Raw genomic sequence first — 19,808 nt, 5'->3', positions numbered from 1 at the left:
TTGCCCCCAAGAAAGTAAGTCAGCTTTTTACCATTAAGGAGCAAATAAAAAACAGATGCTGATTTTAAGAAATCTAGTCACCTAAGAACAAATCAAAGGTTTGTTTTCCATCACTGACTTTGAAAACTGTGTACCAGATTTCCTTGAATTTTCAGAGGAAGGCTCCAGAAAAAATGAGGGGACTGAGAACATAATAGGATATCTTTAATAATTACAATGCAGCAAAAATAGTCAAATAAAATAAACATATCAAAGTCAGATATAAAAATTTTCAAGACAGGCTTTGGAAATTGTTCAATCCAATCCTCCCATTTTATACATCAGAAAAGTAAAGCAAAAAAAGGTCAAGTCAGATCATTTTTGGTAAAGCTGAGACTACAGTTCAGTTCTTCCAGCACTGAATCTATTAGTATATTACATCATCATCTCTTAGTTCAAAATGAGGAAAAGTGAAAGCCTTTATGTTAAAAGAAGAAAAGGCATTTCCCCCCTTTCTATACTTTCTCTGTTCCTCTCCACTCAATCATTAACTGAAAAGTCCATAAAAAGGTGGATAGTGAGCAAGTTTTAGTCAGTAAATCATAAAGGATAAAAAGTTCATCTTTATTTGATAATACCATCTCCCCATGAATCTGACAGCTCCTTACTGCTCACATGTGCCTGTAGCTCTGAGCTTAACTGTATAATCATCAACTGTGAATGACTTAACTATTATCAGCAAGGCAAGGATCCAGGACAACTCCAAAGAATCCAAAATGACAAAAAGGGCTCTTCAGCATAGAAGGAACAGGTGGAATGTGAATGCAGATGGAAGCATATCAAGTTGAGGGTAAATGATAAGCCACAAAAAGTTAGGGTAATGTCTATCCCACACATGCGAAGACTTCCCCCAGTAAGATGGATAGATGAGAAAAATTTACTCCATTGGCCTTAAAAGTGGCCGAAGCAGAATTTATGGAGTGCTTAGACCTTGGTTACATATGGAAGATGCCAAGATCATCTTACACGCTTACCTAACAAGGTCATCTTTTTTATATAAAATCCCATTTTATTTTTAAACCCTTACATTCTGTCTTATTCTAAGTTCTAAGAGAACTGAAACAAGGGCTAGGCAATCAGGATTGAGTGACTTGCTTAAGGTCACACAACTAGTAAGTGCCTGAGGCCAGATTTGAATGCAGGCCAATCAGCTTGACTTTTATCTTACCACTGGACTTTGATGACTCTGTAAATGAGAATGAGGCTGATAACTTTGTGAAACTCCACCTCGCTTAAATCGAATTCAAACACAAGTGGAGACATCACTCTGTCATGTCATTGGTCCTCTTTGAAAATGAAGGACAAAGATGTAAAAGGGAGGGTTTCATGAATTACTTGAAAAACTCCTAAAATAAACTATAAATATTCTCTGCTTTTTTTTTGTTTGTTTTTTGATTTCCCAGGCATGTAATACTTAAGTTACTTTCCCATACACAAGTCACTCAAATCTTCTCATCCAGTTTGACCCTTGGGTACGTATATATTCTCCTCTTTAGGCACACTCAATGTTCTGGGGGTCAAATAATAGTAATTGGCATTTATATGATATTTTACATGTGTCATTTCATTTGATTCTTATTGCAGCAACCCTAAGAGATTAACGACTCTTACTATCTCTGTGTTCTAGATGAGCAAACTAAGGTTGAAAGAGGTTAAAAGAATTGTCTGGGCAGTACATGTCTGAGGCAAGATTCTAACCCAAGGTTCTCTGACTCCAAGTCCAGCATGTTACTCTGTTAACCTAGTTGCATTCTAGATTTCGTAATATATTATGAATTCCAGAGGAGGAAACAGGCTTTCCATCAGTGACCCTTCATTCTTGCTCTAGTAAAGTCCACCTATTTTTCTGGTCATGTACAGCACTTCCCTGGTGAGATGTTGATATCTACTCATTCCTCATCATGTCAATCTTCTTAAACCTTTGGGTGTTAAACTTTATTTCTTTGGACATTATTGCATTCAGTCATGTCAAATAGCACCAGTAATACTGATGTTAGAAGAAATGTGCCTTTGTTTTAGGGGGAAAAACCTTGAGATCATTAAAATAACTGGCCCAGTTCTCAAAGAGTGTGCAGTCCAAGTTCCTCCTTTTCTTTTCACTTTTTTACTGGAGCTTATTATCTGCCTTTAGCATCTCTCCAAATTATATAGCTTGTCCCCAAAGAACTGAGCTTAGACCTTGTATACTGATGGATCAGCACTATGAGTACTCCATCAACTTTATATCATTATATATAATACTGTACAAAAGACATTTTTCTTATTTTCTCCTGTGTGGTTATATAAGCTGAACTCTAATAATAATCAATCTTGTTTAGAAGGCTTTGTAACACTCCATCATGTACACCAACCCAGTTTGTAATATTAACATGGAAGAAATATTAAAAAGCTTTTGATACCAGTAAGTCAGATGACATGCTAGAATAGGACGAAAAGAGCTTCGATACGTTGTGCTCTCCAACAGGCAGTGTTGGTGCACTGGAAAGAATCTTGTTTTAGGAATTAAGAGACCTTTGTTGAGTCATGGCTAGCCACTTGATCATGGGAAAAAAATTTCATCTCTTTCTGCCTCATAGTTTTCAATTAGAAAATAAGGAACCTGGACTAGATAACTTTGAAGGTTCCTGCTAAGCTCTGAAATTCTCTGTTTTTAAGTTGGTTAATTTGCTGCCTCCTTTTCTTATTATTGTGGTGGAACTTGGCATAGATGGTAACTCATCCAGGACTCCTTTTTTTTTTTTTAAATATATTTTATTTGATCATTTCCAAGCATTATTCATTAAAGACATAGATCATTTTCTTTTCCTCCCCCCCACCCCCCATAGCCGACGCGTAAATCCACTGGGCATTAGATGTTTTCTTGATTTGAACCCATTGCTTTGTTGATAATATTTGCATTAGAGTGTTCATTTAGAGTCTATCCTCTGTCATGTCCCCTCAACCTCTGTATTCAGGCAGTTGCTTTTCCTCGGTGTTTCCACTCCCATAGTTTATCCTTTGCTTATGAATGGTGTTTTTTTCTCCTGGATCCCTGCAAATTGTTCAGGGACATTACACCGCCATTAATGGAGAAGTCCATTACGTTCGATTATACCACAGTGTATTAGTCTCTGTGTACAATGTTCTCCTGGTTCTGCTCCTCTCGCTCTGCATCACTTCCTGGAGGTTGTTCCAGTCTCCATGGAACTCCTCCACTTTGTTATTCCTTTTAGCACAATAGTATTCCATCACCAACATATACCACAGTTTGTTCAGCCATTCCCCAATTGATGGGCATCCCCTCATTTTCCAGTTTTTGGCCACCACAAAGAGCGCAGCTATGAATATTTTTGTACAAGTCTTTTTGTCCATTATCTCTTTGGGGTACAGACCCAGCAGTGCTATGGCTGGATCTTTTGTCGCCCTTTGGGCATAGTTCCAAATTGCCCTCCAGAATGGTTGGATCAGTTCACAACTCCACCAGCAATGAATTAATGTCCCTACTCTGCCACATCCCCTCCAGCATTCATTACTTTCCTTTGCTGTTATGTTAGCCAATCTGCTAGGTGTGAGGTGATACCTCAGAGTTGTTTTTATTTGCATCTCTCTGATTATAAGAGATTTAGAACACTTCTTCATGTGCTTGTTAATAGTTTTGATTTCTTTATCTGAGAACTGCCTATCCATGTCCCTTGCCCATTTATCAATTGGAGAATGGCTTGATTTTTTGTACAATTGATTTAGCTCTTTATAAATATGAGTAATTAAACCTTTGTCAGAGGTTTCTATGAAGATTTTTTCCCAATTTGTTGTTTCCCTTCTGATTTTAGTTACATTGGTTTTATTTGTACAAAAGCTTTTTAGTTTGATGTAGTCAAAATTATTTATTTTACATTTTGTGATTCTTTCTATGTCTTGCTTGGTTTTGAAGCCTTTCCCCTCCCAAAGGTCTGACATGTATACTATTCTGTGTTTACCCAATTTACTTATGGTTTCCTTCTTTATGTTTAAGTCACTCACCCATTTTGAATTTATCTTGGTGTAGGGTGTGAGGTGTTGATCTATTCCTAGTCTCTCCCACACTGTCTTCCAATTTTCCCAGCAGTTTTTGTTGAATAGTGGATTTTTGTCCCAAAAGCTGGGATCTTTGGGTTTATCATATACTGTCTTGCTGAGGTCACTTTCCCCCAGTCTATTCCACTGATCTTCCTTTCTGTTTCTTAGCCAGTACCAAATTGTTTTGATGACTGCTGCTTTGTAATATAGTTTAAGGTCAGGGACTGCAAGGCCCCCATCATATATGTTTTTTTTCATTATTTCCCTGGATATCCTTGATCTTTTGTTCTTCCAAATGAAATTTGTTATGGTTTTTTCTAAATCAGTGAAGAAGTATTTTGGTAGTTCAATGGGTATGGCACTAAATAGATAAATAAGTTTGGGTAGGATGGTCATTTTTATTATATTGGCTCATCCTATCCATGAGCAGTTAATGTTTTTCCATTTGCTCAAGTCTAGTTTTAGTTGTGTGGCGAGTGTTTTGTAGTTGTTTTCATATAGTTCCTGTGTTTGTCTCAGGAGATAGATTTCTAGGTATTTTATTTTGTCTAAGGTGATTTTGAATGGGATTTCTCTTTCTAGTTCTTGCTGCTGAGCTGTGTTGGAGATATATAGAAAAGCTGATGATTTATGTGGGTTTATTTTGTATCCTGCAACTTTGCTAAAGTTGTTGATTACCAGGACTCCTTTTTAAGAATTTTCATGTATGCTCTTTGATGAAATCTTTTTCATTGATAACTCATATGTTGAAGGCACTCCTCTGGTTCTTTTATTATTTATTGATATACTGTAATACTCAAACTCACTTTAAAAAAATATATTTGGATATCATTAAACTATTTATTTACTTCCTTTTCAGCCTTAAATGTTCTTAATGAGACATGTAGCCTACTCATGCTCAATAAGCCTCATGCAGTTTGAGCCTTCTGATCAAAAAAATCTCCTTGAGATCACTGAAAATGCTGTGCATTTCCCCCAAAATGATCTCCCTAGATCTTTTCCTTCTATTCTGTGGACTCAGCTCATTGTTCATTTGCAATACGTACAAGATAAATGTTCAGTGAGACTAACTCAGTGGGCTATCTTTCCAATTGTGTGTCATGATCTGGCAACTGATACCTCAGAAGTATCTTTTGCTCTTCCTTCTGATTAGATAACTTTCAAGGCTGTGTCAAGGAAGCTCATCCCCTCCCCTTCCTGAGTAACTTTACCTGTCTATCAAACATTCCTGACATATCACAGTTGCACCAGGGTTGCATCAGTGTATGTTCTGTATGTCAATAAAAGTTAAGGTTTGGGGCAGAATTGTACCATCCCTACTTCCAACCTTTTCCCTGTCCTCCTTCCTACCCACCTTACTGTGACCCCTCTAGACCTCACCCACCCTATTCCTCTCCACACCCCCTTTCCTCTCCATCCCACTCAAAACCCCTCCCCCATTCCTCTCCACCCCTCCCTGATCTTTTCCCTCTACCTCCCCACCTGCTGACCAGCTCCATTCCACCACCCCATCCCCTTCTCCTACCAGCCTCATTGCAACCCACTACATTGAACTCCAGAATACAGGCCAAGCAGCAGTTGCCACAGATGATTCAAATAAAGGACTTCTCCCTCTAAGAGTTGACCATACATATAACAGATGTGGAGATTTAGTAAACATTAGACATCATACACCTTTTTCTCCACAGGACATTGAGAGATTCAAAGAAAAACACCTTCATATGAAGCTGATCCTGTGGTGGTGATAGATAAGTTTGAAAGCATTTTTCACACATATAATCCCACATAGCTTGATGTAGAAGATTTACTCCAGGCCTTGCTAACAGAAAGGGAAAGGAATAAGATTCTTTCTCTTGTTAATCAGGCCCAAGGAGAGGGAACATTTCATTGGCCAACTGAAGATCCCAAATGGGACCCAAATTCAGAGCAAGATTACTTACAACTGTGCCAGGCTAGAAATGCATTGATAAAAGCTATGAGAGCATGTTCTGATAGGCCTGGTACATGAACTAAATGTGAAAATCTTAAGCAAGAAGATAGTGAAAATCCCACCCAATTTATGGATAGACTTATCAAGCTGGAAAGAAGATATATTGAGCTTGATATGGATAGGGAACGGGACCTTAGACAAATCAGAATGCAATTTCTGAAAAACAGTTGTAAGGTAGTTAAGAATTATTTTATGATCTAGCTGTCCAAATTAGCCTACTATGGACCTTGAAGAATGGAAAAGAGTGGTGGTTTATGCTTTTGAGGGACATAAGGAAAAGGAGAAAGAGAACACTGATTTAGTGGAAGCATTAAAAAAGGAAATAAAGGAATTGACTTCTAAACAGAGTGAGAAGGATAAGGAGAATGCTACTTTAGTAGAGACATTGAGGAAGGAAATAAAAGAATTATCTGAAATAGTTGTAAAGTCAAAGCAAGGAAAGATCAGAGTTCCCTTACAAGAATCCACAAAACAACCACTAACATGTTATTTTTGTGAGAAAATTGGTAATGTGATTATGAATTGTAAGAAGAGGAATCAGGTAAATAGGAATGGAAGTTTCAGAAATAGTTATATTAATAGGAGGAATAGTTGTTCCAATGAAACTAATCAAAACTCACACTCAAATACCTGTACTCAATGTGGGAACTCCCCTCAGCATGGGAGACACCAGAGGTGTGGACAAAGGGATTGTGATGAATGATAGTACTTGGGAAGGGAAGGAAACACAAAGAGTCTGGAAGTGAATTTTTAAGCCTTTTCAGACCTCATTGCTTTATTTATGTTAACTGTTGCAGTTTGTTCCCCTCCCCAGAATGAGAAGTCTCTGTAACTCTATTCTAAATACAAGATGTATGTAACGTACTGATAACCACTTTACAAGTTATCAAAATTGAAATATTAGGTTACACTGTTTTTCTATATTTGTAACTCCCCTATGACTATGCTTGTACTGTAGAAGAATATCATTGTAAAAGCCCAGAAGCAGCATTTTGTTCCTTTTTTGCCTTTGTTAATTGTCACACAGAGCTAATGGATGAACTATACCAAATTGGTTTCAACCTGTAGACAAGTTTTGGAGAATTTACTTGTCTAATGATTTAAATTGATTTTAATGAGTCTTCAGAAGTGATTTTCAGATATCTGGGAGTATCCCTACCTCTGATCATTCATTTGCAAGCCTCTTGAGTTGTTTGTAACAAGAGGTAAGGGTCTATTTGTAGCTGAAGGCTACATTGCTGTATTTTCCCATCTCTGTATTTATTATAAATGTAATGGATGACACATATCTGAAATGATTTTCATTTTTTAGTCCTCGACTCCATGTGAAAATGTTTGGGACATATTGGAGACACTTCTGTTACAAAGTTACAGTCTCATATCAAGAGGGAGGGAGGTGCCCAAGTAGCTTAATTAACCTGTAATGTGTTATAATCTCATTCAGTAGGTGGGAATGACTTTTTTCCTATGAAGTCTTGTAGCTTCAAAATGGATTTCTTATATTTGTAACTCTTCATCAACTGTATAGAGGTTTTTCTGGGTTTTCTCTCCCACCAAAATTTGGAATGATGGTAATGATAGACTTTGTTAAAAATATCTTTGCCAAAGTTGAAAGATTAGCTAAATCTGTAGAACTGGTGACAAGTATTCATGATTTCAAAGGTTTTTACATGTCACACAGAAAGTCATATGAATCCTAATGATGGTGGGTTTGTTTGTAGTTATCCTTAAATGGGCTCTTATAATTTCAGGGATTTTGGTACTTTTTAGAATGTGTATTAGTTGTTGTACTACTGTTTTTAAAAAAGTTTTTACCTAGTGAAAAAATTATGTACACTCACACTGTGGATCCTGGTCAAGTTAAGAGTGATATACATTTCATTTTTGAGTGAGCACCTTTTGTGTTGTGCCTCTTCTCAGCTAACACATTGCCACATGGATTGTGAACTGTGAAATTATGATTTTTTAAATTATTTTTTTCTCTTTATGTTTGTAATAGGATGTTTGATTTTTTTCTTTCTTTTTTCCTAACCTTGGTGATACTTGAAGTACATGAAATCAATATTAATGGTTTTCTTTTTCTTTTTTTGCCTTGAAGTATAAAGTTTACAGTATAAGTTTAGAGTATTTATTAGCCCTAGTAATATGCATACCCGAAAGGCTTTCAACTATGGAAACCTGCCATTTATTGATAAATGTTATGGGACTCTGTTTAATGATTCTGTCTGATTCCAGGAGAAGGGAACAAAAGAGCCAATATACAGCGCCAAGTAGCACGAGGTCAAAATGGACCAAACCCAATCCAGGGAGGATTGTTGAACTTCTACGCCAATACAAAAGGACTTGTATCTAGTGTGTGAATCAAGGTTGTGGCACTTGACAGATGCAGGACTTCCTTGAACACACTACATGTGAAATACTTTGAGTCAAGTGCCTCAGGTTGGCTATCATCCTGGCTCCCCTTATCTCTAACAGTGACAGTAAAATCAGACCGGGGAATGAATTTTCCCATTTGCTGCTGTAACTTAGTCCTTTCTCTCTTATAGTTTGGCAATTTTCTTTAGTCCTGGCTGCAAATGGGTAAAGTGCTGTATTGCTGCTATTGTCCTACAGGTTTGTGGGACATAAGTCACTTTAATTGGTCCTTGCTGTGATCCAAGAACCTATTACAGGTTATTTTTTATTTTTTTACTCAGAATTTTATACACATAAGATTTTTAAAATTTTTTATTCTGTATTTCTTATTTTTATACAGAATTTAATTTTTACTTTTTATTTGGGATTTTTGGGTAGTTTTTTTTGTTTTGTTTTGTTTTCCTTTTGTCAATTATTTCATATACCTCATAACTTAGTCATGTATCCCAGTGTGATTCTGGTATTGGTAAACACCCTCCTCAGGGGGGGATTATGTAATTATCCTAAAATGTGAGGTTTAAAACTTTTTGGAGAAATTTCAAGAAAAGAAACTTGCAAGCATCCAAAATCAAGAAAGTGGATGCTTTTGAAAAACGTGCTATAAAGATGCCTGAAGAAGCTACACTTTGCATCAAAAGATCCAGAATGAACTTTGGGATATAATGAACTGAAGTGAAGGGGATTGAATATACTTATTCTGAATGTAAATTCTTATGCCAAAGGGGACTGCCTTCTAATTGGCATTTTGTCAATGTGTCTATCAATCGGTTTTTGTATTTTACTTCCATATCTAACTATTGTAACTCCCTCTTAGAAAAATGTAATATTGTATATACTTTTAGCTAGAAGGTATTTAGAGTTATAAGATAGTTATATTTAAATGATCCATTGGGAAGATGGGTCTCCCAAAGGATCACAGGGGTATTGTGTCAAGCAAGTTCATTCTCTCTCCTTCCTGAGTAACTTTACCTGTCTATCAAACATTCCTGACATATCACAGTTGCGCCAGGGTTGCGTCGGTGTATGTTCTATACATTAATAAAAGTTAAGGTTTGGGGCAGACATTCAACATACTTCTTACAGATTCTTATTTAATACAAATAGTAATCAACAAAGAAAAAAACAAAATATATAGATCTAAATGGAGACTTGATAATATACTTTTCAACAAGTAGGTCAAAACAGAAGTTATAGAAACAATTAACAACCACATAAAAGAAGATAATAGTGGGGTAATGTAAAAAATCACTGTTACACCTACAAAGCTGTCAGAAGCAAAATGATTTCTTTAAACCAAATAATAAGTGATTAATGAACTGAATATATAATAAAAAAGAAAAAAACAAACTCAAATTATCACAGAAAAACTTTAACATTAGAGAAAAGGTAGATAAACTGGTATCTAAAGCTTATAAAAATGATTAAAAGAGCTAAAAGCCAGTCTGTTAAAAAGAATAGCAGAATGTATATACTTTAAACCAAGTTGATTACATAGATAAGTATAACAAAATCAACCAAAAAAGAAAAAATCATGAATTAAAAAAATAATAATCAGGTTTTCTATGACAAGTTAGATTGCACAATGCACATATGAAAAAACCCACAAACCTAACCCTATTATTAATTAATTTAAATACAGTAAACAATTTGATGAGGCAGCTACGTGGCTCAGTGGAGAGAGCACTAAGGCTTGAGTCAAGAAGACTAAATTCCAACATATCCCTTAAATAAATAAAGAATATCTTAAATAACTGGGGGAATATCCAGCACTTGTGACTAAGTTGTGTTAACAACAAAAATGACAATCAACTAATTTATAGATTTAGTGCTGTACCAATAAGACTACCAATGGGATATTTTATTGAGATAGACTAGATAATAATAATAAATTTGTTTGGAGGATCAAAAGATCTAGTAAGCCAAGTATATCTAGTATACCAGATAATGTAAATATAGGAATGAAAGAGATTTAGCACTTGTGCATCTCATGGCATGACATAAAGCAGTCATCATAAAATGCTTTTTGAACTAATTAACACATAGTAATATAAAACAATTCATCAAAGATAATATAACTCAATCCAATATTAGATAAATCTCAAATCAATCAGTAAAGCATTCTCTACAAATAGACAAGAATTACAGGAAAACCTGGGAAGGAATCATTTAGAAATAAGATTTAGACTAAGAACTTATGACAGATACTACCATCAATTAAAGGAGTCTCTTGATCAGAATATAAAAGTAAATATAGTAAAATTTGAGGAGATCAAATGATTTTAACATATTTGGCTAGTGAGTGAATTCTTAGCCAAACATGGGATAGGGGTAATTATCAAAGATAAAAATAGATAATATTGGTTGCATGAAATTGAAATTTTTTTCATGAACAAAGTTCAATTAGGAAAAGAAGGAAAATGTTTGACTCGGGAAAACCTTTGTCTCAACATTTCTTAGTGGCCAAATGACTTTTCCCCCCTCAATTCTAGTTCCCCTAGACCTCTCTTAGGCAATGCCATTACTTCTCCTTGATACTCTTCACTCTGTTTTCAGGATGCCAATCCATATTGGTTCTTATCCAACCTATATGATTCTTCTTCCTTTGTTTCTTTAGCCAGATTCACTTCTAGATCACAGCCTCTAAATGTAGTTAGGCATCCTTCTTTTCTCTCTCTATACTACTTAACTTGGTGATCTCATCAGGTCCCTTGGATTTAAATGCAATCTCTGAAGTTGTGATTTTCAGATCTACCTAGGCTGTCCCAAAGTCCTTGCTGACTTCCAGTTTGACTTATCCAGCTGTCTTTCAGACATCTCAACCTGCATGTCTAATAGGCATTTCAAATTCACTGTATCTGAAACAAAACTGATTATCTTTTCCCCTTAACTCTCCCCTTCCTCTCTACCTTGCCTATTTCTGAAGAGAGTAGTACCATTCTCCCAGTCTCTCAGGCTCATAACATAGTAGTCATCCTCAACTCCTCAGTAACTCTCACCCCTTATAGCTAATCTGTTACTAAGGCCAATCTATTTCACCTTTGCATCATCTCCCAAACATGACCCCTTCTCTCCTCTGTCATATAGGTCCTCATCACCTTATGCTTGAACTATTGGAATAGGCTTCTGGGGGTGGGAGGATTGTGTGTCTACCTCAACACTCTCCCCACTTCAAGCCATTCTCCATTCAACCACTAAATTAATTTTCCTAAAATGTAAGTCTAATCATGTCACCCTCCCTCACCCCCAACCACACACCCTCAATAAATCTCAATGTTTTTCTTTTGTCTCCAGGAACAAAAACAAAATATACTGCTTGGAGTTTAAAACCCTCTGTGCTTAGCCCCACCCTCCAACTTTCCAGTTTTCTTATATTTTACTCCCCTACACATATTCTTTAATCCAGTGACACTGGCCTCCTGGATATTCCATAAACAAGACACTTCATCTCTCAATTCTGGAGATTTTCTCTAACTGAATTCTTTCTTTCTTGCACTCTACCAATCTTCCTGCCTTCCTTTAAGTCCAAACTAAAATCATACCTTTCCCTGGAAACCTTCCCTCATTCCTCTTAATTCTAGTGCCTTACCTTTGTTAATTACTGCCTATATATATTATATATATATACATATATATATATATATATATAATTTGCTTTGCATATATTTGTTTTCATGTTGTTGCTTCTATTAGATTATAAGTTCTTTGAGGACAGGAATTGTATTTTGCCTCTTTTTGTATTTCCAGTGCTTATCAAAGTACCTGGCACATAGAAGGCATCTTATAAATGTTTATTTATTGATTGATTGATTATTTGAAATATGTAAGAGCAAAAATGCCACATAGATGGTCTATGACAATATTTTCAATTTCTTCTCAAAAGAAAAATTTTGAACTCTTATACCATATGAAAGATTATTCCAAATTACCAAGAATAATGGAAAATACTGAGGTTCCACAAACTAGCAAATATGACCAAAATATGGAATAGTCAATGCTGGAGGGGAATATGGGAAGACGAATACACTCATGAGTTATTGATAGAGCTTTAATTTCTCCAATTATTTTGCAAACAATTTTAATTGAATAAAACCAGTATCTAAAATGTCTATACATAGAGATGCTACTGCCTGGCATATTCTAAAAAGAAGTCAATGACAAAAAGAAAGGTCTGATATATATCCACATTAAGAAAACAGACAGCATAATTATGCAATAAAGAATAGCATTCAAAACTATATTATTATCTGCTGGTTGAATAAAAAGCCCTCAATAAAACTACATTCATTTATGTTTTTTTAAAAAAAAACACATACAAAATATAGGAACAAAGAGATTTTTACATGGTTAAAAAATAACCTATCAAAAAACAAAGTATAACTTTATATATGAGGAAAGGCTGAGTCCTTCCATGCTACCTAGTCTGGAAGTACAGGGACCATGAAATCAGTTCATTTCACAACTGAACACAAGGTTTGACCTGCTGTTTCCAGCTTGGAAAACATTACTGGGGAGCCTGGTGACAGGGGCTCGGTACATTGATGACAAACTTTGTGTGGATTAGATTAGCCCACTGAAGCTTGAAGCTCAAGAGATCAGTTACTCTCACATATCCAGGTGGAAGGAATTAGTTATAAATGTTACATCTGGCTTGGCCTCTTATTTTACAGGTGTGTAAAAATGGACATTTGAACCCAGGACTTCAATCCCCAGAAGTCTTTGGCAGTTCCCAGAATCCCACCTGAATTCCCACCTGGGCCAAGAACAGAAATTGTATTTAAACTGACTCTCTGCCTCCTTGGGGTCTCTAGGCTTCCACTTCTAGGGACTAGCCGGCAAAATGTAGTTTGCACGTGCTTTCTTATTTTGTATTTTCTTTATTTCTTAATCTTTAATAAACCTCTAAAAATATAATACTTTTAGCAGAGCAACTAATTTTTAATCTTAACAGTTACTAAATGGATAATTTAAAAAACACCAAGGAACTTAAAAGAGAATGGAGGTTGTATTATAAGGCATTTCAGACTCCAATGTTTTATAAAAATCTCTGTATTCTATTGCATTTGATGATTGTTTTGTTTAAGGTTTAACTTTGTGATTTTAAGTTCATATATTACTGCATTCAATACTATTCTGTTACACTGAATCGGTTTAATTTACTGGGTTTTAACTACTGTTAAATTCTGTTGCTTTTCCCCTATAACCATACTGAACAAACATTATTGAGTAGGCCCATATAAAAACAGCTTTTCTATTTTTGACTTTGTAAACTGTCACATAGAGGATAGATGTATTACATCAGAAAATTGCTATAATAACCTTTGGAAAATTTAATGAGCTAAATATCTCAAATTGATTTTAAGGATTCTTTAGACATGATATTTAGAATTTTTCTTAACAATCTCTGGTCATTTTGCCTGCCCCTAACAACAGGTAGGGCCCATTTTAGTAGCTGAAGTGAAATACAATTATAAACCCCAACTCCTGCATTTATAAGAATGTGAATGGAAGTTGGGAAGTTAATCCCAGGGCATTGTATCCCTAGAAGCCTCCCCCCCCCAAAAAAGGGGGAGCATATCTCATTTATATTCTTCAGCTCACTTTACAGAGGTCTGAGCTTTTCCTAGACTCCTCTACCACATTTTTGTATTGATAACTAGAATTCTTGATGATGTTCAAAACCCAAAATAAGTTTTACTTTGTTTAAAAATGTGTTTACCAAGGTTGAAAGATTTGCTATGTTTGTAAAAATTGTGACAAATATCCATCAATTCATAGGCCTTTAAAAATGCTATACAGCAACTCATGTGTAAAAATGATAGTGTGTTTGTTTGCTATTGTAATTAACTGGGCTATTGACAATTTGGGGGAATAATATTTGTAATACTCTTCTTTATATAAAAAAGATGTTACCTTGTGAAATTCATTTGTGGATCATGGCCAGATATGAAGAGGAAATGGTTCTCATTTTTGGTGAGAAAGCCTTGTATTCTATATTTTCTTAGCTGACACAGTGTGTCAAAGATAATATACTATATTTTTATTTTTAAAACTCTTTTATTATATTTTTTGCATGTGCAAAATACTATTTCAGTTTTTTTTAATTTTTTCTCTCATTTTTATATTTGAAGCACATGTCACCAGTATTAAGATTTTCTTTAAGTTTTTGATTTTCAGTAATATAAGTTTAAAATACATTTGCTAATGCATACCCCAAAAGCTTGAGACTATAAAAATGATGCCACTAATTGTTTAAAAAACAATTATGGGACTTTGTTTAATGATTCTGTCTGATTCCAAGACAAGATATCCAAAAGAGCCATTGCATAGGGCCAAAGATAAACCAATCCAGGAAGGATTGGTGCACTTCTAAGCCTATACAAAGAACTTGAACCTATTGTGAAGACTCAAGGTTGTGATGTTTAACATATGTTAAGACATAGGCCTTCCTTGTATCCACACTCACTCTGAAAATATTTACATACAAGTATCCCAAACTTGGTTCCTACTTGGCCTCTATAATCTAGTCCCTTTTCTGTCTTTCATAGTGTGGCAAATTTCTGTAGTCCTGGCTACTGACTGGGTAAATGCATCATTCCTTAGATCATTTTAATTGGGCCCTGATTCAAGGACCTGTTATAGATTTACTTTTCCTTTACTTGGAATTATTACACATAAGACGTTGATAGTCTATATTTTCATCCAGAAATTTTCTTTTTTTATTTGGATTTTTCTGGTGTCTTTTTAGTTTCTCTTACAAATTGATTCATATACCTCATAACTCAGCCATGCATCCCTAAGTGATCCTGTATTTTTCAATCACCCTCTTCATGGGGAAATGTAAAAATATTATTATTTTAAATTGCAAAGTTTAAATTCCTTTTGAGTAGAATTTTAGGTTAAGAAAGATGCTACCTCTCCGAATCCAGAAACTGAACTATTTGGAGAAGACACCATGAAGATGCCTCCAGACTGCAAGCTGCACAAGAAAATCAAGAATGAACTTTGGGTGTGGTTGATTGAACATTTATTTGTATGTATACTTTCATGCCAAAGGGGACTTCCCCCTAACTGGTTTTTTGTCAATGCGTCTAGCAATTATTAGTTTTGTTCTTTTTTCCTCTTATCCTCAAATTATTATAATCTTTAAGTTGATTATGTTTTCATGATCCTTTTGGGGAAAACTTTTCCCAAATGATCAAACGAGGAAATGTAAAGATAGAGATTTGAACCCCGGACTTCAATCTCCAGAAGTCCTTGGCAGTTCCCAGAATCCCACCTGAATTCCCACCTGGGCTGAGAACAGAAATTGTATTTAAGCTGACTCTGCCTACTTCGGGTCTCTCGGCTTCTGCTTCTAGGAATAGGCAGCTCTCTACCTAGCCAGTAAAATGTAGGTTGCACGTGTTTTCTTATTTTGTATTTTCTTTATATTTTAATCTTTAATAAACCTAAAAATATAATACTTTTTAGCAGGGAAACTAATTTTTAATCTTAACAGTTGATGAAGCTAAAGTCTAAGGAGCATCAAGATCATAGAGATGGTAAGCATGATGACTGCAGAGAACCATGGAAGGATGTATGAACTGATTTAAGTGAATTGAGCAGAACCAGGAAAATAATATACCCCATGACTTCCATAATGTAAAAGGAAGAACTACCACAACAAACCCATAAAAATGAATGCTACAAAATTATAATGACCAAACTTAGTCTCAAAGAATATATATAAAACTTGATCTCAAAGAATAAATACAAAAGACATCACTTTCATTTCTTTATAGAGATGGGGACTATTTAAAATTGCACAAAATGTTAGATTTTTTCAATATACTTGTTAATTTTGCTGACTTCCCCCCCTTCTATATTACAAAGACTGAGTCTCTGGGAGGAGATTGGTAGAGGGAAACAGTGGAGAATCTAGGTGATTAAAAAGAATGTAAGCTCTATTAAGGCAGAGACTCTCCTCTTTTTTTTTTTATCTCTAGCACTAAACTCAGTATTTGGCATAAATATAATTGCTTTATAAATGCTTTTTAATTTATTTATTTACTTATTCATCCTTTCATTCAGTTCTTTAATTCATTCTCTTGCTCCTTCTATTTGACTTATTTTGTTTTCTTCTGGATTATCATTCATTTCTACCCTCGATGTATGAGTCTCTTTCCTGGATTCCCTCTTCTGTCATTTTAAGATTTCATTGGAATTATCATTAAATCTTATGACTTAAGGCATTACTTTATTTCTATGATGATGATTCTGAATCATAATTTTTTACTCCAGTTCTTTCTACTGAACTTTAGTGGAGCATTGTCAACTAATTACTAGAAGGATCCTCTTGAATGTTGCACAAACATCCTCTAATCAGTACTTCCCAAAGAGAACTCCTTGTCTTCCCTCTTAAATGGGAGCCAGATACTGGCCCTGACTGCTTACTCTCTGTCACTTAATTTCCCTCAGTCTACTTTTCTTTATAAAATTTGTGTTTTGGATTAGATGATTTCCAAAGAATATTCAAAACCTTAACCTATGATCCTAATCCTTTCTCTCCTAAAAATTTTCCTTACAGCTTTTGAAAAAATCCTTTCTGTTACCAAAGTTCATAACATCAAATCATAATTCTTCCCCAGGCCCTGAGGCACTGAACCCAAACTGTCAAGTCTTGCCAATTCTGTTTTCAAAGTGTCTTTCTAACCATATTTCTGTTTTCTAGTAAGTAATTTGTATCTGAATTTTACAAAGGAAAAATTAAGAGCTTTACATAAGATTAAATTATTTTCTCAAGGTTTTAGAGGTAGCAAATATACTCTTTTTTTTCTTTCATGCATTTTAGATTCCAGTTCAATTCAACTACTTTCTATTCTCTGATCTCATGCTGTTTTCTCCACCCTCCATGCATTTGTGCATGCCTAATATACACTCCCACCAGCCTCCACTATCTATTTGTGTCTCTTGGCATCTTCCTCATTCAATTCTAGTTCAAAGGCAACCTCCTTGTTGTCTTTTTCTGATCCCATAGCCAAGAAAATATATATGATCTTTAAACCTTTCAGACCTCTCCTGAACACTGAATCAATCTTGGTTTGCATTACATGTGTTTGTACTCTTCATCTAGTAGATAATAATCCCCTTAAGTCTGTATAGTGGTGATTTCATTTTCATATTCTCAGGTCAATAGTCAAAGAGCATTTACTAATTACTTACTATGTGCGAGGAGGCACTGTGAATACATAACAATAATCTTTGCTCTTACTGTTTATTTACAGAGAAAAGAGAGAGAATCCTGGAGAGTACTGCACAAATAATAGGTAACTAATTATACAGATTTTTTTTTAATTTAGGCTAAAAAAACAATAGGTCAAAAGTTAGGAAAACTCAGAAATTCATTGGGAATGATTTCTAAAGTTTCTTTTTACTCCAGTATTCTATGATTCTTTGATTTATGCCTGTTTCCTGAATGAGACCCAAATTTCTCCTGAAGTTGAACTGGTGAGAATATATCTCCAGTGAGTCAAGAACAGCTTATATTTAAATGAAATTGAGCTGACTTCTTACTCTCTACATGAGACATAATAAGGTGGACATTTTCAGGTGTGAATTTCTCTTACAGATTTGCTAACATTTGAGACACTCAGGATGCTACTAAATGTTGTGGGGTGCCCACACAAAGAATCTATCTTTGTCCTTAGATTGCGACTGAGCAAGGATCTGGTAATTTTCTATTCCTTTCCAAGTCTATAGTATCTCCCTTAGTTATCTTTCCGAGCCCCTTGACACAGTTCTTTTGCTTGCCTACAATCCAGGTCTTATATCATGGTGGTGTATTTTGGCTTTAGTGGTTACCCTGAGTTGTTGAACTCATTTCACTAGGCATCTCTAGATAGAATATTCTTCACTTGGCCAAAAAGAGTGGAAAAAACTTTCTGTCCTTTTGTTTCCTTATGCTAACTTTGTCCTCCTTTTTGATGAAGAGAAAATTTTTGATGAATAGAAAATTAAATTCTGGTGATTTAAAAACTGCAAGAAATTTTTTATGAAGAGAAAAAGAAATTCTAGTGGTTTAAAAACTCCAAACAAAATTTTCACTCCATTTTATATGTCTAACTTTTCATCATTTGAAAAATTTCAAGCTATAGAAATTATTTCTGGGGCAGAAAATAGAATTTATCCCATCAGAGGGCAAGTGAAAAGTCCAGGTGCAGATTCCAAACAGTTTAATCCTTTACTTTCCATTATTGACTTTTATGGGTTTTGGAGAAAACTGGGTACTGTACTGCCCCCCCCCATTTTCAGGGGAATATGCCTATGAAAAGTATGAAAAGTAGAAAGTAGGAGAAGTGGAAGCATGTAATTATTTCAATGAAATAAAGACATCATGATAATGTAAATATGTTAAGTTCAGATAGAAAAAAACTTACAAGGCAGAAGAGACCTTGGAAGATCCCCTAATTCTATAACTGAGGAAGTTTAAGTAAAGCGAACCCAAGCAATATTCCCTAAGCCAGCTCATTATTGATAAAGCAGGGTTTAGAACTCAAGTTTCTTGATACCCAATCTAGTGATTCTATTACACCCAGATCTTGAAGGTTAAAATGAGGAAAAGAGAAACTTGTAATATAAAAAGAATAGCAGATATTCATCTGTTTGCTTCCTCTGCTCCCTATATTCTTCCTACCCTAAACTCATGTTGGCAAACCAATGGCAAACTTGCCAGTAGGGGCTAATCCCCTCCACTTCTCCATGTGTGCCTGACGACATTTCTCTCATCACTCACCCCTCTTCTCAGAAGCCCTATGGGAGTGCTTCCTCTCTCCCCTGGCTGTGGTAGAGGGTGTGGCTCACATGTGGTGTGATGGTGGCAGTTTGGTCACTTGGTCTCTAAAAGGTTTGCCATCACTACCCTAAAGCCGACCTTTAGAGGTCAGAAAAAATGAATGTGAACACTGGGAAATTTTCAGGGAGTAGGCAATGAAGAATAAAGACTGTCTTCATTTGATGAAGCTATCCTTCTTGAATGTATGATAATTCCTTCTCTCTACCTTTTGAGTGGGTGGATTGGGCTAAATTAAAAAAAAAGATTATTTAGGGGCAGAAAAGGAAGAGCTCAATATTAAATGAAATGCAAAAATGAAAATTCATCTAATCGCAAGGACCAACAATGAATATTTTCATTATTAACCTAAAAAGTGGGGATTTTCCTCTCTTATACACAACTATTTCTTCAAATCTTTTTTTTAATTAACAAGAAAAAATACCTATTTTATTTTGCTATTCAATTCACAGTTCACAAATACCTTTGCTTCTTTTTTGATACTATAATTCTCAAGCATGG

The sequence above is a fragment of the Monodelphis domestica genome, chromosome 7, assembly GCF_027887165.1.
Source record: "Monodelphis domestica isolate mMonDom1 chromosome 7, mMonDom1.pri, whole genome shotgun sequence".
NCBI classification, from domain to species: Eukaryota; Metazoa; Chordata; class Mammalia; order Didelphimorphia; family Didelphidae; genus Monodelphis; species Monodelphis domestica.
Note: the sequence above shows the minus strand (reverse complement) of the source record.